Below are 17462 nucleotides of genomic sequence, written 5' to 3'. Positions count from 1 at the left end.
AGAGCTGAGCCTTATGGTAGACCTTTTTCTAGCTCTTTGAGTACTCTCCCAGCAAGAGCTAATAAAGGCTTGCCTTCCTCTACATCTAGAGCAGCATTTGATTCCTTGATGTTAGCCATTCTGGTTAGAGTAAGATGAATTCTCAAAGTTTTAATTTGCCTTTCAGTGATGGCTAAGGATGTTGAACACTTTAAAAAATTTTTTTTTCATTTATTTTTCCTTTTAAAAGCTATTTTATTTCCATAGCTCATTTTTAAATTGGATTGTTCCTTGTTTTGTTTTGTTTTGTTTTATGTATTCTAGATACCAAATTTTTGACCAATGTATTACTTGATTAAAAAAACCAAAACACTACAAAGCGGTCAAAGATCTTTTCCCTATTCTGAAGATATTCTTGACAATATTGATGGTTCCTTCACAGCTACAAAGCACTGTAGCTTTGGGTTTCATAAAGTACCAAGTGTTGCCTGTTGCTCTTATCTCATGTGCTATCAGAGTGCCGTTTGGAGAGTCTTTAACTTGAAGTATGTCCCGCGTGCCTCCCTTTGTCATTTTAAGGGATTAGATATTATACTGAGGTCATTGACGTGTCTGCAGTTGGCTTTTGTGCACGGTGAGAGGAAAGAATCTAGTTTTCTCCTTCTACACATAGCCATCCTGCTCTTCCAGTGTCATTTGGTGAAGATGCTATCTTTTCCCTGTATTTTGGGCATCTTTGTCAAAAATCAGGTGGTTTTCATAGAAATATATACTCATAGCTAGGTCCTCTATTATATTCCACTGATCAGCATGTCTGTTCTTATGCCAGTACCATGGTGTTTTTATTATCAGGGTCCTATAGTATTACCTGAAATGAGGAATGCTGATACCTCCCAGTAGTGTTTTATTTTGAAGGGTATTTCTTTTTGGCTATCCATTAACAATATGCACTGCTTTATATACTATTTCCTGTTTAAGCTGTAAAGCCATTTTTTCACAGATTCTACTTCTCAAGAGTTCAGGAGTGGTTTAGCTTCATCACTTGATCAATGTCTCATAGACACTGTAGTCTAGGGATCTTTGGTTCCATCTGATGAGTTTTCTTCTGAACCTCTATGATTATGGAAGACGTCATTCCTTTTCCATCCTCAGAGTCAGTAGTAGAGAAATTTTTGGTTAGCTCAGTTGTCCCAGTAATCTCCTTGTTTATGAACTGAGCGGCACTACAGTTTTAATTACAAAAATTTCATCACTTTCCCATGGTGACAATTCCCCACAAAGTAAATCTCAAGTGTGACAATGTTGTATTTAGAAGTTCTACTCTTCTATGTACTACTGTAAAGACAGGGTAGTAATTTGGGATCTATTTTAGAATTCTACCCTATATAAGGATTTGGGGAAAGAAAGAGGAAGTTGGGGTGATGACAAAGTAGATAAAATGAAATTTTATGTAGAAATTATGTAAATCAGAGATCATTTGGATCTAAAAACTGTCAGACACATAAGTGGAAAGAAAAGGTCACAAACATAGACTATTTATAGAAAAGGTAAATTTACAGTAGAATCAGAATTAAATGTTTTAAAATCTTTCACTCTTTGAAAATTAAATCATGCAAACAACAACAACAACAAAAACAAAGTCATGAGGATCATGTCTTCAAGAAGAAATAAGTGAAATGGAAAGCTATGGAGCTACCAAGGAACACGTCTTGGCCAGCTGAACTGAAAAATGTATTTTTGAATGTAGCTTTTGTGGCCATAGGCAATGATGGGAAAAGGGTAGTCTGAATAGAATGACGGTCTCACTAAGGACCTTCTGCACCGTGAAGGAAGAAAGAAGCCACAGACATGTGTCTGTCATGGATCTCAGTTGGATTTCTGTTCCCTTCCTTTCAGTTTCACATGGTGACATCCTAATCACTTGATCTTAGAGTACGGCAGTATTTGGAGATGACTGATTAAGAGGCAGTTAAGGTAAAATGAGCTACCACTCCATCAAACTGACTTCCTTGTAAGAAGATGAAGATCTGAACACATAGACAAAGAGAAGAGTACAAAGAAAGCTAGGAGACTAGTCACCAGGACTTTGAGAAATAAATTTCAGCTATCTAAAGCCTCTTATGATCTGTGGTGTTTTATGGTCAAGCCTACAGAACTAACATATCATTATTCTATGTTTCATTTCTCTTGTTTCTGTATTTGTGTGGTTTGGGGGCTATGACTTGGGTAATGAAGGTTTCTCACTTGATGTATTAGTACAGAATGAGAGAAATGCCACAGGAATTAGACGAAGATGCTCCTGGAGTGGAAGTGGAAGGCGGTGACAAAACAAGTGCTCTCCCTGAGAGGCTGCAATTTGGGAATGACAAGGAAACAAACAAACACACAAACAAACAAACACAACAGTATGCTTTGTTCTAAAGGAAATATGACTCATCAAATTCCTCTATGTGTTTTTAGATTTCCTAACCAAAAGTTTCACTTATTTATTTATTTATTTATTTATTTATTTATTTATTTATATTTTTAATGCTACCACTGCTTCTTTCCATATGAGAGGTTTGGACATGGCTGCTATTTCTGAGGGGCTGGTAGTATTGCTTCTTTCCTGAAGGCAGCCTGAAACTCTGATTGCTTTGAATAAGGATGTACATCTAAGGAGAAAGTTGTCCATTTAGAGCCCAAGCTCCCAGGTCTAGCTAGCATTCTTCATCATCATCATCTTCTTCCCTTTCACTGGTTAATAAACACACACCCTATATAGTTAGTTCTAAACCACATCATTATACACTTTTTCCTTGTCATGCATAACATTTCCATGTATCTGATTGTTTTAATCTATGACAGCTCTCTGGCAAAGAAGGCATTTAGGCAGGAAAGTGGTTGGAAATGTTATCAGTGGGGTTCATTGGCATGGGGAACCGAGCCCATTGACAGGGTGGTAGTAACTCCAGAGAGAGTGGTCTCTGTGCACACACATGCCACATGTGTGCATACTTCATATAATTAGAGAAGTGGATACTGTGTGTCAGATTGCTCACTCTACAGTTAGGCACGAGGTCAAAGCCAAGAGCAAAGAAGAAGGGGAACTGACAGAGCTGTGACTGAGGAATCTCAAAGCATACAACTTAACAAAGCTCGTTCATCTTGATACTCTGTGGAGGGTTTTAATCAGGACATTCAGAGCATCAAAGATCAACTGGAGTCAAGTTCATCCAAAATGATTTCAAATCTGCAGGCTGGAGAGTTGGATTGGCAGGTAAAGATGCGGCCAAGCCTGACCAACTGAGTTGGATTCCCAGGGTACTCACAGTGTAGAAGGGAGCTGATTCCTGCAAGTTGTCTTCTGACCTCCACGCTTCTGCTATGTAGCAAGTGCAAATGCATGCCTGTGTGCTCATACATGCGCACATGTATGCACAACCATACCCACACTCATAATAAAGAACTTTAAAAAATTAAAACAAGGTCTTTGGTATATCTCAGACAGCATGCTTGAGGCCCTAAGTTTAATGCCTAGTATATAAACAGGAAAGAAAAAGAGAGAGAGAGAGAGAGAGAGAGAGAGAGAGAGAGAGAGAGAGAGAGAGAGAGAGCAAGAAAAAGAAATAAAAGACATAATATGAAGAAGGAAAGAAAGAAAACCGAGTCGGGGACCCCAAACCTAACTACAGGTGCAGTTTAATCAAAAGAAGGCTGCCATGAGGAACAGGGGTGAGAGAGCAAATCTTCCTTCCTCGACATTTACTGTTACTTGAGAGATACTGTTTTGGTTAAAATTTGTAAATTTTTTTTTGTTTTATTTTTCATTAAAACCAAGTGTTAACACACCAGAGCCTACAAGCCAAATATTTCTGACCACCTGTTTTGTTAAATAAAGTTTTCTTCAAGAAAGTATGCCCATAGTATTATTTCAGGGTTGTTTTTTTTTGGGGGGGTTGGTTTGGTTTTTGCTATGATGGCAGAGTTGCCTCATTGCTACAGATACATATGGTTCTTTTTTTTTTTTTTGACAGTTAAATTTGTTTTTATTTTTTTCTTATCAGTTACATTTTATTAACTCTGTATCCCAGCCATGTCCCGATCCCTCATTCCCTCCCAGTCCCTCCCTCCCTCCCTCATCTCCACCGTGCCCCTTTCCAAGTCCACTGATTGGGGGACCTCCTCCCCATTCATCTGATCCTGTTTTATCAGGTATCTTCAGGACTGGCTGCAAAGCCCTCCTCTGTGGCCTAACAGGACTACTCCTCCCTTGGAAGGTGGGGAGGCCAAAGAGCCAGTCATTGAGTTCCTGTTAGAAATAGTCCTTGTTCCCCTCACTTTGGGAAACCAATTGGTTACTGAGCTACCACAGGCTACATCTGGGTGGAGGTTCTAGGTTATATCCATACATGGTCCTTGGTTGAATGTCAGTCTCAAAAAAGACCCTGTGCCCAGGTATATTTGGTCCTTGTGGAGCTCCTATCCTTTCCCCATCAGACTAACTCCCCTTCTTACCTATGATTCCCTGTACTCTGCCAAAGGTTTGGTCATGAGTCTTTGCTTTGAAAACACTGCTAGTTAGAGTCTTTCAGATGCGCTCAGTAGACTCCTGTCATACGTTCAATGCACATCCCATCTGTCTTTCTAAACGAGGATTGATCATCTTACCCCATGTCTGCTCTCTTGATTTTCTTTTTTAGGTGTATAGATTTCATTATGTTTATCATATCTTATAGGTCTATATAAATGAGTATATACCATGTTTGTCTTTCTCCTTCTGGGATATTTCACTCAGAATGATCTTTTCTAGATCCCACCATTTGCCTGCAAATTTCATGATTTCCTCCTTTTTGATTGCTGAGTAGTATTCCATTTTCTGTACCCATTCCTCCGTTGATGGACATCTGGGTTGTTTCCAGGTTCTGGCTATTACAAATAAAGCTGCTATAAACATGGTTGAGCAAGTGTCCTTATTGTGTACTTGAGCAAACTTTGGGTATATACCTAGCAGTGGTATAGCTGGGTCTTGAGGAAGCACTATTCCTATTTGTCTTAGAAAGTGCCAGATAACTTTCCAGAGTGGTTGTACCAGTTTACATTCCCACCAGCAGTGGAGGAGGGTTCCCCTTTCTCCACAACCTCTCCAGCATGTGTTGTCGCTTGAGTTTTTCATCTTGGCCATTCTGATGGGTGTAAGGTGATATCTCAGGGTCGTTTTGATTTGCATTTCCCTGATGGCTAATGAGGTTGAGCATTTCTTTAAGTGTTTCTCTGCCATTCGATATTCCTCTGTCAAGAATTCTCTGTTTAGCTCTGTTCCCCATTTTTTAATTTTATTACTTGGTTTGCTGCTTTTCAGTTTCTTTAGTTCTTTGTATTTACTGGATATTAGTCCTCTGTCAGATAAAGGGTTAGTGAAGATTCTTTCCCAATCTGTAGGCAGTCGTTTTGTTTTGATGGCGGTTTCCTTTGCTTTACAGAAGCTTTTCAGTTTCATGAGGTCCCATTTATTGATTGTTGCTCTTAGAGCCTGGGGTGTTGGTGTTCTGTTCAGGAAGTTGTCTCCTGTGCCAATGAGTTCTAAGCTGTTCCCCACTTTTTTTTCCAATTGATTTAGAGTATCTGGTTTTATGTTGAGGTCCTTGATCCACTTTGACTTTAATTTTGTGCAGGGTGATAAATATGGATCTATTTTCATTTTTCGGCATGTAGACATCCAGTTGGTCCAGCACCATTTGTTGAAGATGCTGTCTTTTTTCCATTGAATGGATTTGGCTTCTTTGTCAAATATCGAGTATTCATAGGTGTGTGGGTTTATTTCTGGGTCTTCTATGCGGTTCCATTGATCCTCCTTTCTGTTTCTATGCCAATACCATGCAGTTTTTATTACTGTTGCCCTGTAGTACAGCTTGAGATCAGGGATGGAGATACCTCCAGATGATCTGTTGTTGTACAGAATTATTTTGGAGATTCTGGGTTTTTTGTTTCTCCATATGAAGCTGAGAATCTTTTTTTTCAAGGTCTGTAAGAATAAGACAACTAAAGGAGATCAAGGGGATACAAATTGGAAAGGAAGAGGTCAAAGTGTCACTATTTGTAGATGATATGATAGTATACATGAGCGACCCCCAAAATTCAACCAGAGAACTCCTTCAGCTGATAAACACCTTCAGCAAAGTGTCAGGATACAAAATCAACTAAAAAAAAATCAGAAGCCCTCCTAAATACCAAAGACAAAAAGGCTGAGAAAGAAATTAGGGAAACAACACCCTTCACAATAGCCACTAATAACATAAAGTACCTTGGTGTGACTCTAACCAAGCAAGTGAAAGACCTGTTTGAGAACAACTTCAAGTCTCTGAAGAAAGAAATCAAAGAAGATATCAGAAGATGGAAAGATCTCCCGTGCTCATGGATTGGTAGGATTAACATAGTGAAAATGGCCATCCTGCCAAAAGCAATCTACAGATTCAATGCAATTCCCATCAAAATACCAACACAATTCTTTACAGTATCACTGTATGGCCTGTTAGAGGAAGACTTTGCTGACCCCTTGTTTAAAAGATAAACTGCAGAAATAAATATAGAAAAGATAAATATTCAGAAATTGAATTGGCTCAACCGGTAAGGCAAATCATGCCAGATCCTTCCTCTTGGCCTACCTACTAAGTTTGAAGAAAAAACAATTTTTTTTCCTCCTCCTCCTTTTCACCTTCCTACTTTTTCTCCTCCTTCTTTGCTTTCTTCTTTTTCATCTTTTTCTTCTTCCTTTTCACTGTTTGGTTAATAAACACACCCTATTTAGCTACTTCTAAACAACATAATTATAGACTTCTTCCTTGTCATGTATAACATTTCCATGTATCTGCAGAGAAATCTATCCTTGTGGGAAGGCCCAGTGTTCTGATATCCTAAGCAATCATAATGTAACTTCTGTGTTCTCTTTCAGAAATTACTTTGATTTTTAAAATAGTATCACTGGTTGAGCAAATGTCCTTTTTGTGTATTTGAGCAGCAGCTTTATTTGTAATAGCCAGAAGCTGGAAACAACCCAGATGCCCCTCAACTGAAGAATGGATGCAGAAATTGTGGTACATCTACACAATGGAATATTACTCAGCAATGAAAAATAAGGAAATCATGAAATTTGCAGGTAAATGGTGGGATCTGGAAAGGATCATCCTGAGTGAGTTGTCTCAGAAGCAAAAAGACACACATGGTATATACTCACTCATATAGACATACAACATAGGACAAACCCACTAAAACCTGTGCATCTAAAGAAACTAAGCAAGAGAGAGGACCCTAACTAAAACGTCCAATCCCCATCCAGAAAGGCAAAGAGGATGGACATCAGAAGAAGAAGAAAACAGGAAACAACCTAGGAACCTACCACAGAGGGCCTCTGAAAGCCTCTGCCCTTCAGACTATCAAAGCAGATGCTGAGCCAGATGGGCAACTGTTGGGCAGGTGAACAGAATTTTAGGTAAGAACTGGGAAATAGTAAGAGCTGGAGAGGACAGGGTCTCCACAAGGAGAGCAACAGAACAAGTAAATTTGAACATAGGGAACTTCACAGAGACTCATACTCCAACCAAGGACTATTCATGGAGATAACCTAGAACCCCTGCACAGATGTAGCCCAGGGCAGTTCAGAGTCCAATTGAGTTACATAGTAATGTGAAGAGGGACAGCCTCTGACATAATCTGATTGGCCTGCTCTTTGATCACCTCCCTCTGGGGGGGGGGAGCAGCCTTACCAGGCCACAGTAGAGGACAATACAGCCACTTTTGATGTGAACTGACAGACTAAGATCAGAAAGGAGAGGAGAACCTCCCCTATTAGTGGACTTGGGGAGTGGCATGCAAGCAGAGGGAGGAGGGAGGGTGGGATTGGAATGGGAGGAGGGAGAGGCTTATGGGGGGATGCAGAATGAATAAAGTGTAATTGATGAAAAATTTAAAAAAAAAATAGTATCACTGTTACATCTAAAATCTGCTCGTGAAGCTGAACTTTCCTCATGCAGTTGACTGGATTTGAAGATTGGCAAATATAGTATGCTAGACACTATGAAATTGGGAAGTAATGAAATCCATTTGGATGCCTAACTTGAAATTTTCATTCTAGCCATGTGCCTCGTGGTGTGGTCTGCTGGATTGATCATGCCTCATACATCCTCTTGGATATTTAATGATAAATAATAGGCTTGTAAGAAGTGTTTGAGCACTTAATTTGATAGCTACTGTATGTGGAAAGGTTAGAAAAACAGATTTGGGGCTTTGCTTCAATTTAACAAAAGGCTGTGAAGTGCCCTTGAAACACTGTAGATTTTTAATTGTTCCTGGTGCCTATCCCAAGTTATCCTGTGAATTGTATTTTTTTTTCTCTTGCAAGTAGCAATTTGAAAAAGATATACACATGTAAAGGGAGAAACTTGGGGCATTGTGAGAAGTGGTGCATTCTACTTTATGAGTCCTGAAGTAATGGACCTCAAAGAGGTGTATGTAGGAGCCTGCTATCAACTGTGAAGACATTCTGTATTGCTTGACTTTGAACTGAGGTATCATTTCCCCTCTCATCCTGGCACCTGGATAATATTAAATTGGAACCTTTGATTTGATTGATACATCTTGGCAGCAAGACATTTAGACATTTATGTCATAAAACCAAAATGAAATATTTTATATCACTGAACACAGCCCTGCAAGGTACGGTAGTTAAAATCAAATGAAGTTAGCATCAATTTTGCAGTTATTTAAAAAGCACACACACACAGCCTCACATGCGCTTATACACATAAGCTCACCATAGAAATGCACCTTCCTTGTTTTGAAATGACATTTAGTAAAATCATAAAGTTTACCTAAAGAAGCTGAGGTGGCAGCATTAAATACAAGAAACAGGGACTTACTTACATATGCAAAACAGGCACTCACAGGTGCAAGAAAGGTAATTGCTGGTGCAAAATGTGTCGTTACCTGTTTTACATGCACAACTGCTTGATTGTAAGGGCAGCTAGCTGATTTTGTCTCTCTCTCTGCATAATTTTTATGCACAGATCAGTTACTTTGAAAAATTTGGCACCAAAAATTCTGTCCTAGAATCCAAGATATATTACATATAGAAAGTAGAAGCTTTAGACTCAGCCAATAAAATACATTTCCTCCCTGTTTTTACTCTATATAAAATCTAAAAGATAAGAAACCTCTTCTGGAATTGTATTTTCTTCCCTTGATGCACAGTGTTTCTCTCTTTCTTTTTTGTTTTTTTTCCCTTCTCTTGTAGAGCGTGCTTCATTAGTGCTTTAAGATCTACTGAAGCTATGCTACGACTTGCCGATTAGTTCAGCTGAAGACCCATCACAGCAGTTTCGTTATGCATTGTCCTGGGAACAATTAAGGCATGCCGTCCCCACAAAGCAGTTTCTAAGTGGGGAAAACATATTTAATGGTAGGAATTGTGGCACCCAGAATAGAAATGTGATGAAAACTCTAGGGACTATGTACTTACCCTAACACTAAAGAGGTTCCCTGTAATTCACACATGGACTCCTGGGATATGGCATCCAATGCAGACATCCTAAGTGCTGCTAATGAAGTGTTTATCATCTATGGCAGCCCAAGCAGGAGAGTGTAATCTGTGGCCAGCTAAAGGGCACCATTAACAACAGTAATAATGCAAATTTAATGCATGCATAATTATTGATCTTTTAGTAAATAAGCCTTATGAATAATACTCATATCTAGGGCAAGGAACTATAGTATCTTGGGAATCAGCCATCAACAGCCTAGCTACTGATGGGCATAGGCAGTTCAGACAATGTCGTCCAGCAGCATGTAATCAATAGGCAAATGTGTACCAATGTTGATTTAAAACATGTTTTCATAATACATAGAAAGACCAGATTAGCATCTTCTTTATTTTCTTAAAATAATACATGCATGTTTCTGAAGCAAGAGTTTCCTTTTTATTATTTCTTTTTCATGGGCTTATGGTAGGCCAAATTCAAGCACAGTATGTGTCCTTTCTGAGGATCCTGTTCTGAATACCATATGAAATATAAGAAATATTATTAGAGTCAATGCAGAATGTGTAAGTTACTCTCAATGTGTTTTTTTAGTTTATTTATTTATTTTACTAATTACAGTTTGTTCACTTGGTTTCCCAGCTGTTGCCCTCTCCTTTGTCCCCTCCCAATACCACTCTCCCTCCCTCTTCTCCTCCATGCCCCTTTCCCAATCCACTGATAGGGGAGGTCCTCCTCCCCTTCCATCTGACCCTAGTCTATCATGTCTCATCAGGACTGGCTGCATTGTCTTCCTCTGTGTCCTGGTAAAGCTGTTCCACCCTCAGGGAGAGGTGATCAAAGACAGAGCCACTGAGTTCATGTCAAAGACAGCCCCTGTTCCCCTTACTAGGAGACCTTTTTGGAGACTGAGCTGCCATGGGCTACATCTGTGCAGGGGTTCTAGGCTATTTCCATGCATGGTCCTTGGTTAGAGTATCAGTCTCAGAAAAGACCCATGTGCCCAGATTTTTTAGTTCTGTTGCTCTCCTTGTAGAGTTCCTGTCCCCTGGCTCAGATGGTAAGGGCACTGGTAGCTCTTCCAGAGGTCCTGAGTTCAATCCCCACCAACCACATGGTGGCTCAATGTGTTTTTTAACACTGAAAGTTGGGAACATACCTGATATAAGGATTCTGAGACCTCCTTTGAAACAAGTTTTTTTTTGTTTGTTTTTTTGTTTTTGTTTTTGTTTTTGTTTTTGGTGTTTCTGGTAGAGGTCCTATTTCTTATGACCCAAAGGATCACTTCAATGACCAGGTTTCCCAGAAAGAATTGAGTCTGAGGATATTCTAGTTTTGAGTTAAATCTGGATTTCTACCCCAGGGTCACTATTGTGGGGATCAGAAGCAGTCCTAGCTCTCAGGAGGCATCTGAAGCCAGAAGATACAGGCTTATTCTCCCTTAGGATCTGCATTAAAAATTGTGTAAAGTGTCATTAATTTCTTTCTTTTTTTTTTGTTCAGTACCTTTTATTTGACTATTTCTAAAAAGCAGAATGTAGAAGAACCCCAAGACATAAATTCAATGTCTCTGTGATGTAGTTTGATTAACTAAAATTTGAATATATCATCTTATATGAAGGCAGAAGTTGGGTCTTATTTTTTAGCCCATATTTAATGTTTTTTTTTTTCAAGGGTTACTACGTAAATGAATGGATGCAGGATAGCATGGGAAGAAAACAGAAAGAAGAAAGACTACAGGAAGATTTAGATACCTTCTTGCCACTTTGTGTGAGAAGAAAAGCACTGTGGGTAGTGCTCTTCTAAACAGACTATGTGAGAGTAAATCATATGTTTAAACTAAGTGCCATAGTATGCCCAGATTAAAAATTATTTCTGCTGCATTTATAAGGGCCCTGGATAAGACTGACATTTGAAATGGTGAACTTGGTAAAACAGATGCATCTCAGCATGGTCTGCTGTTCACTGGGGGCTGAAGAATGAAAAGTGGAGGAAAGAAAAAGACTGAGACTCACATCTCTACTGCCTGCTTACCAGAGCTGGGGCATGAGCTTTCTGCTAACTGTGGGTGGGAGTTCCCCTGGTTTCAGGCTTCTATTTGCAGAGTGGAATTCTGTCATATCCTTCCCTAGGGCTCTACTAAATAGGTATTATGGCCTCCATGCCTCTTTGGTCATATGAGCCAATTCCCTGTAATATATTTGTCATCTATCTAGTTATATCTGTAGCCTTTTATTTTGTTTCAGACTCTTGACGATATTCTTGCAAGTATCTAACTGAGATAATTTGTATATTTAAAATATAACTTTTTTTTTTTGAGACAGGGTTTCTCTGTGTGGCCTTGGCTGTCTTGGACTCACTTTGTAAAACAGGTTGGCCTTGAACTCACAGCAATCTTCCTGTCTATACCTCTCTGAGTGCTGGGATTAAAGGCTTGCACCACAGCAGGCTTTCATTTTCAGTGGAAAGTATATAGTGAGTTCTGCACTGATTAATGAACTCACATGTTAAAAAGTTCTGATGACAGAAAAAATAAAGAAAGAAAGAAAGAGAGAAAGAAAGAGAGAAATAAAAGAAAAGAAAAGAAACCCCAAATTCCAAAAGCTTATCAATAGCCAATGAAAGATTGATACTTCTTGGTAATTCAAATTAATTATTTCAAACTTTTCTCATATGCTTAAGGCATTCAACAATAAATATTTAGGGGCTAGAGAGATGGTGCAGTGCTCTTCCAGACTTCCTGAGTCAAATTCCAGAACCCACATGGTGGCTCACAACCATCTGTAATGGGATCTAATGCTCTCTTCTGTTATGTATGAAGACATAGAACTCATTTACATAAAATACATGAATAAAGGAATAAATCACTAATTTCATAAGGTATGATGAACTTAAGAAAACGCCATCAACTCAGTTAAATTACATGGAATATTTCTGAAAGCTATACATGTTTTTTTCTGAAATATGAATTATCTCTTACATAATTTTATTCTTTTCAGTGAACCTTCATCATTTTATATGGCACACACATACACAAACTTGTAGTTATACTATTTATGGAAAAAATAAAAATGGAGAAGGTGAATATTATGGAACCCTAGTTCCTAAGTTTTTCTTGGAATCATAAACATTCCTATATGCAACTTTTGTATGTGATCCATGTCTGGTACGAAGAAGCCTGAGTTTGCATGTTACTTTAAGAAGCACATGGAGTCCTTTGCAGACATCGCTTTCTCCTGTCTCCGCCTGCTGCAGCCATGGTCAACCCCATAGTTCTTTGCCTATGGCGAGCCCTGGGGCCGCATCTCCTTCGAGCTGTTTGCAAAGTTCCAAAGACAGCAGAAAACTTTCATACTCTGAGCAGTGGAGAGAGAGAATTTGCACATAAGGGCTCTTCCTTTCACAAAAGTATTCCAGGACTCATGTGCCAGGGTGGTGACCTCACATGCTGTAATGGCACAGGTTCATCTACAGAGAGAAATTTGAGGATGAGAACTTCATCCTGAAGCATGCAGGTCCTGGCATCTTGTCCACAGCAAATGCTGGACCAAACACAAACGATTCCCAGACTTTTATCTGCGCTGCCATGACTGAGCGGCTGGATAGCAAGCATGTGGTCTTTGGGAAGTTGAAAGAAGGCACGAACATTGTGGAAGCCATGGAGCATTTTGCATCCAGGAATGGCAAGACCAACAAGCAGATGGCCATTTGTGACTGTTGATGAGTCTTTTGACTTGTGGGCATCTTCCCCTCCAGACCATTCCTTCTGTAGCTCAAGAGAGCACCCCACCCAATTGGCTCAAAATGCCCAGTAAACTCTGCTCTCTCTGAAATTCTTTGGGTTCTGTATTTTCCCCAGCCCCCTCCACATCTAGCTGGATTGCAGAGTTAAGTTTATGATTATGAATAAAAACTAAATAAGAAAAAAAAGAAGCAGCAGGAGATGCTAGAGAAGTACTGTCATCGAAGGAAAAACGGAAATGAAGCTCTTTACAAAACAAGAATTGGTTTTTTTCAGGGAATTGATCCATGTTTGCATATAAAAATCACACCTACGTTGGCAACAACAGTGGCAAAACTTAGGTCTGGAAATATTTCATGGAAAATGAGCACTTGAGAATGTGGCACGAGATAGAAACTTAAGTGGTGAAACACTGTTGTGAAAATACTGATTCCGATTCAGTAAAGCTCAGAAAATTGGCTCCAGATATATAGATGTTAGGTTACAGGCTGCCAATGGTCCCGTCCTTCAGTGCTCTACTCTCACCTTCTGCTTCTGACTCCAGCTGCAGCCATGGGCGTCATGTCATGTGCTTTCCGGGTTTGATCAACGGGTCCGTGTTTGTGCTCTGCAGTCCGTTCATGTCTTACATATTTTACACATCAGAGTGAGGAATCCTTTCAGGAGAGTAAAGTTCCCTTGGTCAGCAAGCACTCAGGAAGTAGCTGGAAGTAGTTTCTTCTTTTAAAGTGTCACGGATGTTTAAAAGGCAGAAGGAAGGCCAGTGGTTAGTGAGGGTTTCCATTGCTGTGATAAAAATATCACGAACCAAAGCGAGGTGAGGAAGAAAGAACGGGAAGTGAGGGCAGGAGCTCAAATTGGGGACCTGGATGCAGGAACTGAGGCACAGGCCACGGAAGGGTGCTGCTTACTGGCTTGTTCCTCATGGCTTGCTCAGCCTACTTTCTTATACCCCCAGCACTCCCTGCCCAGGGCTGGCACTACCCATGTTGAGCTGGGGTCATTCTCATCAATCGTCAGTTAAGAGAATGCTCCACAGACTTGCCCATGGGCCAGTCTGGTGCAGCCATTTTCTTAATTTACGTTCCCTTTCCCAAATGACTGTAGCTTGTGTCAAGTCGACGCAAAACTATCCAGGCAAGCAGTCTATTACAAATGAGTTTAGATATGCTCATCTTCGTGAATACCCACACGCATGCTTCATTGTGCCTCTGTTCACTAGGTGCCTTTCACTTGGACAGGATGATCGTTATTAGAAAAAAGTTTCTCCAGAGAGGCCTTTTGCAGTGGGTAATTGAAAGGAAAGACAGTGATAACCATGAAAGGGAATAGTAAAGGTTAATAATCGGGGGAAGTAAGAATATGGTGTTGCCCCAACTCATATCAACTTAACAACCTTTTGAATGGTACATTATATTCTGGAGAAACCAACACAAGTTCAGTGCACTTTATATCTGTCGTCTTATTCCTGGAATCATTTTATTTTTTTCCATATAATTTCTTCCATATACCTACATTTTCCCACTGTATTTTAAGTTCTTTGGAGATTACAAACGTGGTTTCTTGCTGATTTTTTTTCCTAGTATATAGTTTGACATCCTAGTACATAATGTAAAAACAAAATTGATGTATGTTATCAACAGACATTATTTAGCATTTTTATGGAGAACGTACCATATGCTGCAGTTTATTTGAAGAAACAATAACCTTTAAATGGTTTAAAAGGCTAGTTGAGTAAGCTTTTATAAAGAAAGATAAACAGTAATTGAAGATAATATCTTCTAACTTCCAAATAAGATTGTTAGGAGGTACACAAGCCAGCAGCAATGAGTCACCCTTCAGGAATGGGGAAGGTGAAAGCATGGCTGTCCTCCACACCTCTGCTCTGCCCCTGAAGGAGAAACCTTGGTGTGCCCATGCTTCTGTGAGGACCTTTGCTTGGGATGCAATACCATGGGGTCACTGCACTTTCTTATTTTCTAAGTACTTATCTTTGGTTCAAGGACAGACAGATTATTTATATAGTTACCATCTGAAACAATAAAACATTCAAAAAGCCAAGTAAAAGGCAATTACAGCAAGTATCTTTTTTTTCTTTCTAGATAATGGAAAATTGTTGATGTGAAGAAACAAAAGTATGGCTCATGTCGTTAGCATCAGGGAAGTGTGCCTTCTTTTACCCCTCCCCCCACTCAGAATGAAGACAGCAAAGGCTGAAAGAAAGTGGTCAGAGGACAATGGTGCTGAGCATTTTTTGTTATAGTAGTGTTTTTGGATACCCGTGTGAAATGAAGGCTTTGGGATTAAAAAGTGGAGAGTCTTGAACCCTGAAGGGCTGGCGGGAGAGCTTGTGACTTTCCTTCTGGTTCAGAGGCTCCTAGCCTATCCTTTCTGCTGCTGTTTCTGCACTGGTTGAGGTTTCTTATCCTGTTAACTCAAGAAGCTGCCTCTACCTGGGGTTGTAGAGTATTACCGCTGACTGCCTGGAAAAACTAGAAACCAGGAATCCTTTTGGTTGTGGGTAGATACTTCAGTTTAAACTATTATCACTTGCAGAAAGAGTTGAATGAGATAGGGCTTGGCATCTGAAATAGAGAGTAGCAGGCAGCAACGATCAGTGGGCATGACTTAAATTCTCATAGCCCCCTTTCCTTCTTCACTTACCTTCCCCCAGTCCTTTCTCATCCTCCCGCTTCCGCTGAGCATCGGATCTTACCCATGCAGAGCTTTCTGCATGTGAAGTGCAGTTTCAGTTCCAACTCAAATTTCATAGTCAGTTATCCTGTGCTTAGTATTAACCGCCCGTCCATTCACCCATCATCCATCAGCATTTACTGTCTCGTATTAAGCTATAAAGATGAGGAAGCAAGTACAGTGCAAGTCAGAAAATGCAACATTGCTGGGGTATAAGTGAATGAGCACGATAGGAACAGAAAGAAAAGTGTCCACCACTCTGCCAGAGGGATGAGACCTCAGAATGGTTTGCAAAGGGCGTCTTCTTTAAACTTGATGCACAACTCAAGGCAGAGGAGAAAGACCATTTCAGAAGGCTAGGAGTGAACACTCAGGTAGTTATTTTTGTACACATGACTGCAAAACTCTACTAAAATGACTTAGTAGATCTTGGTAAGAAAAGATAAAAATGTGACTGTTTTTATATATTAAGGTTCCAAAACCCATCACTATTTGTTGGATCATATGCCAGAAAGTTTAGTCAATAAGGCTCAAGAGAAACTTCGTTTAAAAAAAATTAAGAACAACATATGTATTTGTAGAAACAGATACAAATGAGGAATAGATGGATAGTTAAAGATGTATTTCTGTCCTTGGCTTAATTCTAGATTTGGAAACAAATTGATCAATTAACTACTACATGGTCTTACATTGAATTTAACAAGTGAAGTGATGGAAATTGCACATCTTACCAAAAATGAAGGGGGGTTCACAATGAGTAGGTGGAATATTCTGCCTCTTCCCCACATTGGCATCAATTTCAACCAGTACTTTATTGGAATTTGTGAGTCCAGAAGTTTCTATGCATCCTGGAGCAAACAACAGCAGCAACAAATCTGCTAATTAACACATTGTAGATTGTAAGAGAATGTTTCACTTTATCTGTCACTTCTCCAAGGAAGAAAAGGTGGTGCCAAGAGCCACACTTATCCCAGCATGCAATTTCCCCTCGGGGAGAACATCTTGAGCATATATTTTACCCAGCCGTGTGGATGATGCCCCCAGACACATTCTCTCGTTCTTGGCCCTGATTGCTGAGGTGCCAGTACTCCTGAGAAGTGGGAAGAGGCCAAGCTCAGGATGTACAGGCTGTGGTCCCTCCTCCCCACTGTGGAGTCCTTTAGGAAACGTCCCCGCAACATTCTTGGAACATTTTTCCCCACTGAGCTGCATCAGCTGGTCTGTAAAAACCCAAAGCACTCACGTAGCTCAGTCTTTTGCTCACTGTGCTTGTTCCCCCAGGAATAGTGAGTAAGCGTTTGGAAGGATGACAGCCATACCAGGACTGGAAGAAGCCACACCAGTGGGAACATTCCAGGCACCACACGGAGAAAACAAGGATGGATTCTTATTTATTTATTATTTTATACTCCTATTCTGGCTTTTCAAGATCAAGAAAAGGAATGTGGTTTTAGGAATTTCTGCTGACGTCCTACCACCAGCAAATATAAGTAAGTGGTGCCAAGAATACACACACACAAAGGTCTGTCTGAGGCAAC

The 17462-nt window shown here is 39.9% G+C and overlaps 2 pseudogenes; both read left to right on the top strand.

Moving 5' to 3' along the window:
• The first annotated feature begins 3199 nt into the window (after positions 1-3199).
• On the top strand, positions 3200-13209 carry LOC110557695 (peptidyl-prolyl cis-trans isomerase A-like; annotated as a pseudogene).
• Positions 13210-13724: 515 nt separating this feature from the next.
• Positions 13725-17462, top strand: part of LOC110544229 (uridine 5'-monophosphate synthase-like) — a 99512-nt pseudogene continuing 95774 nt past the window's right edge.

This window comes from Meriones unguiculatus, chromosome 12 (assembly GCF_030254825.1).
Source record: "Meriones unguiculatus strain TT.TT164.6M chromosome 12, Bangor_MerUng_6.1, whole genome shotgun sequence".
In the NCBI taxonomy this organism is placed as follows: Eukaryota; Metazoa; Chordata; class Mammalia; order Rodentia; family Muridae; genus Meriones; species Meriones unguiculatus.
The sequence above is the reverse complement of the archived record's forward strand: the minus strand, read 5'-3'. Positions and strand labels throughout refer to the sequence as shown.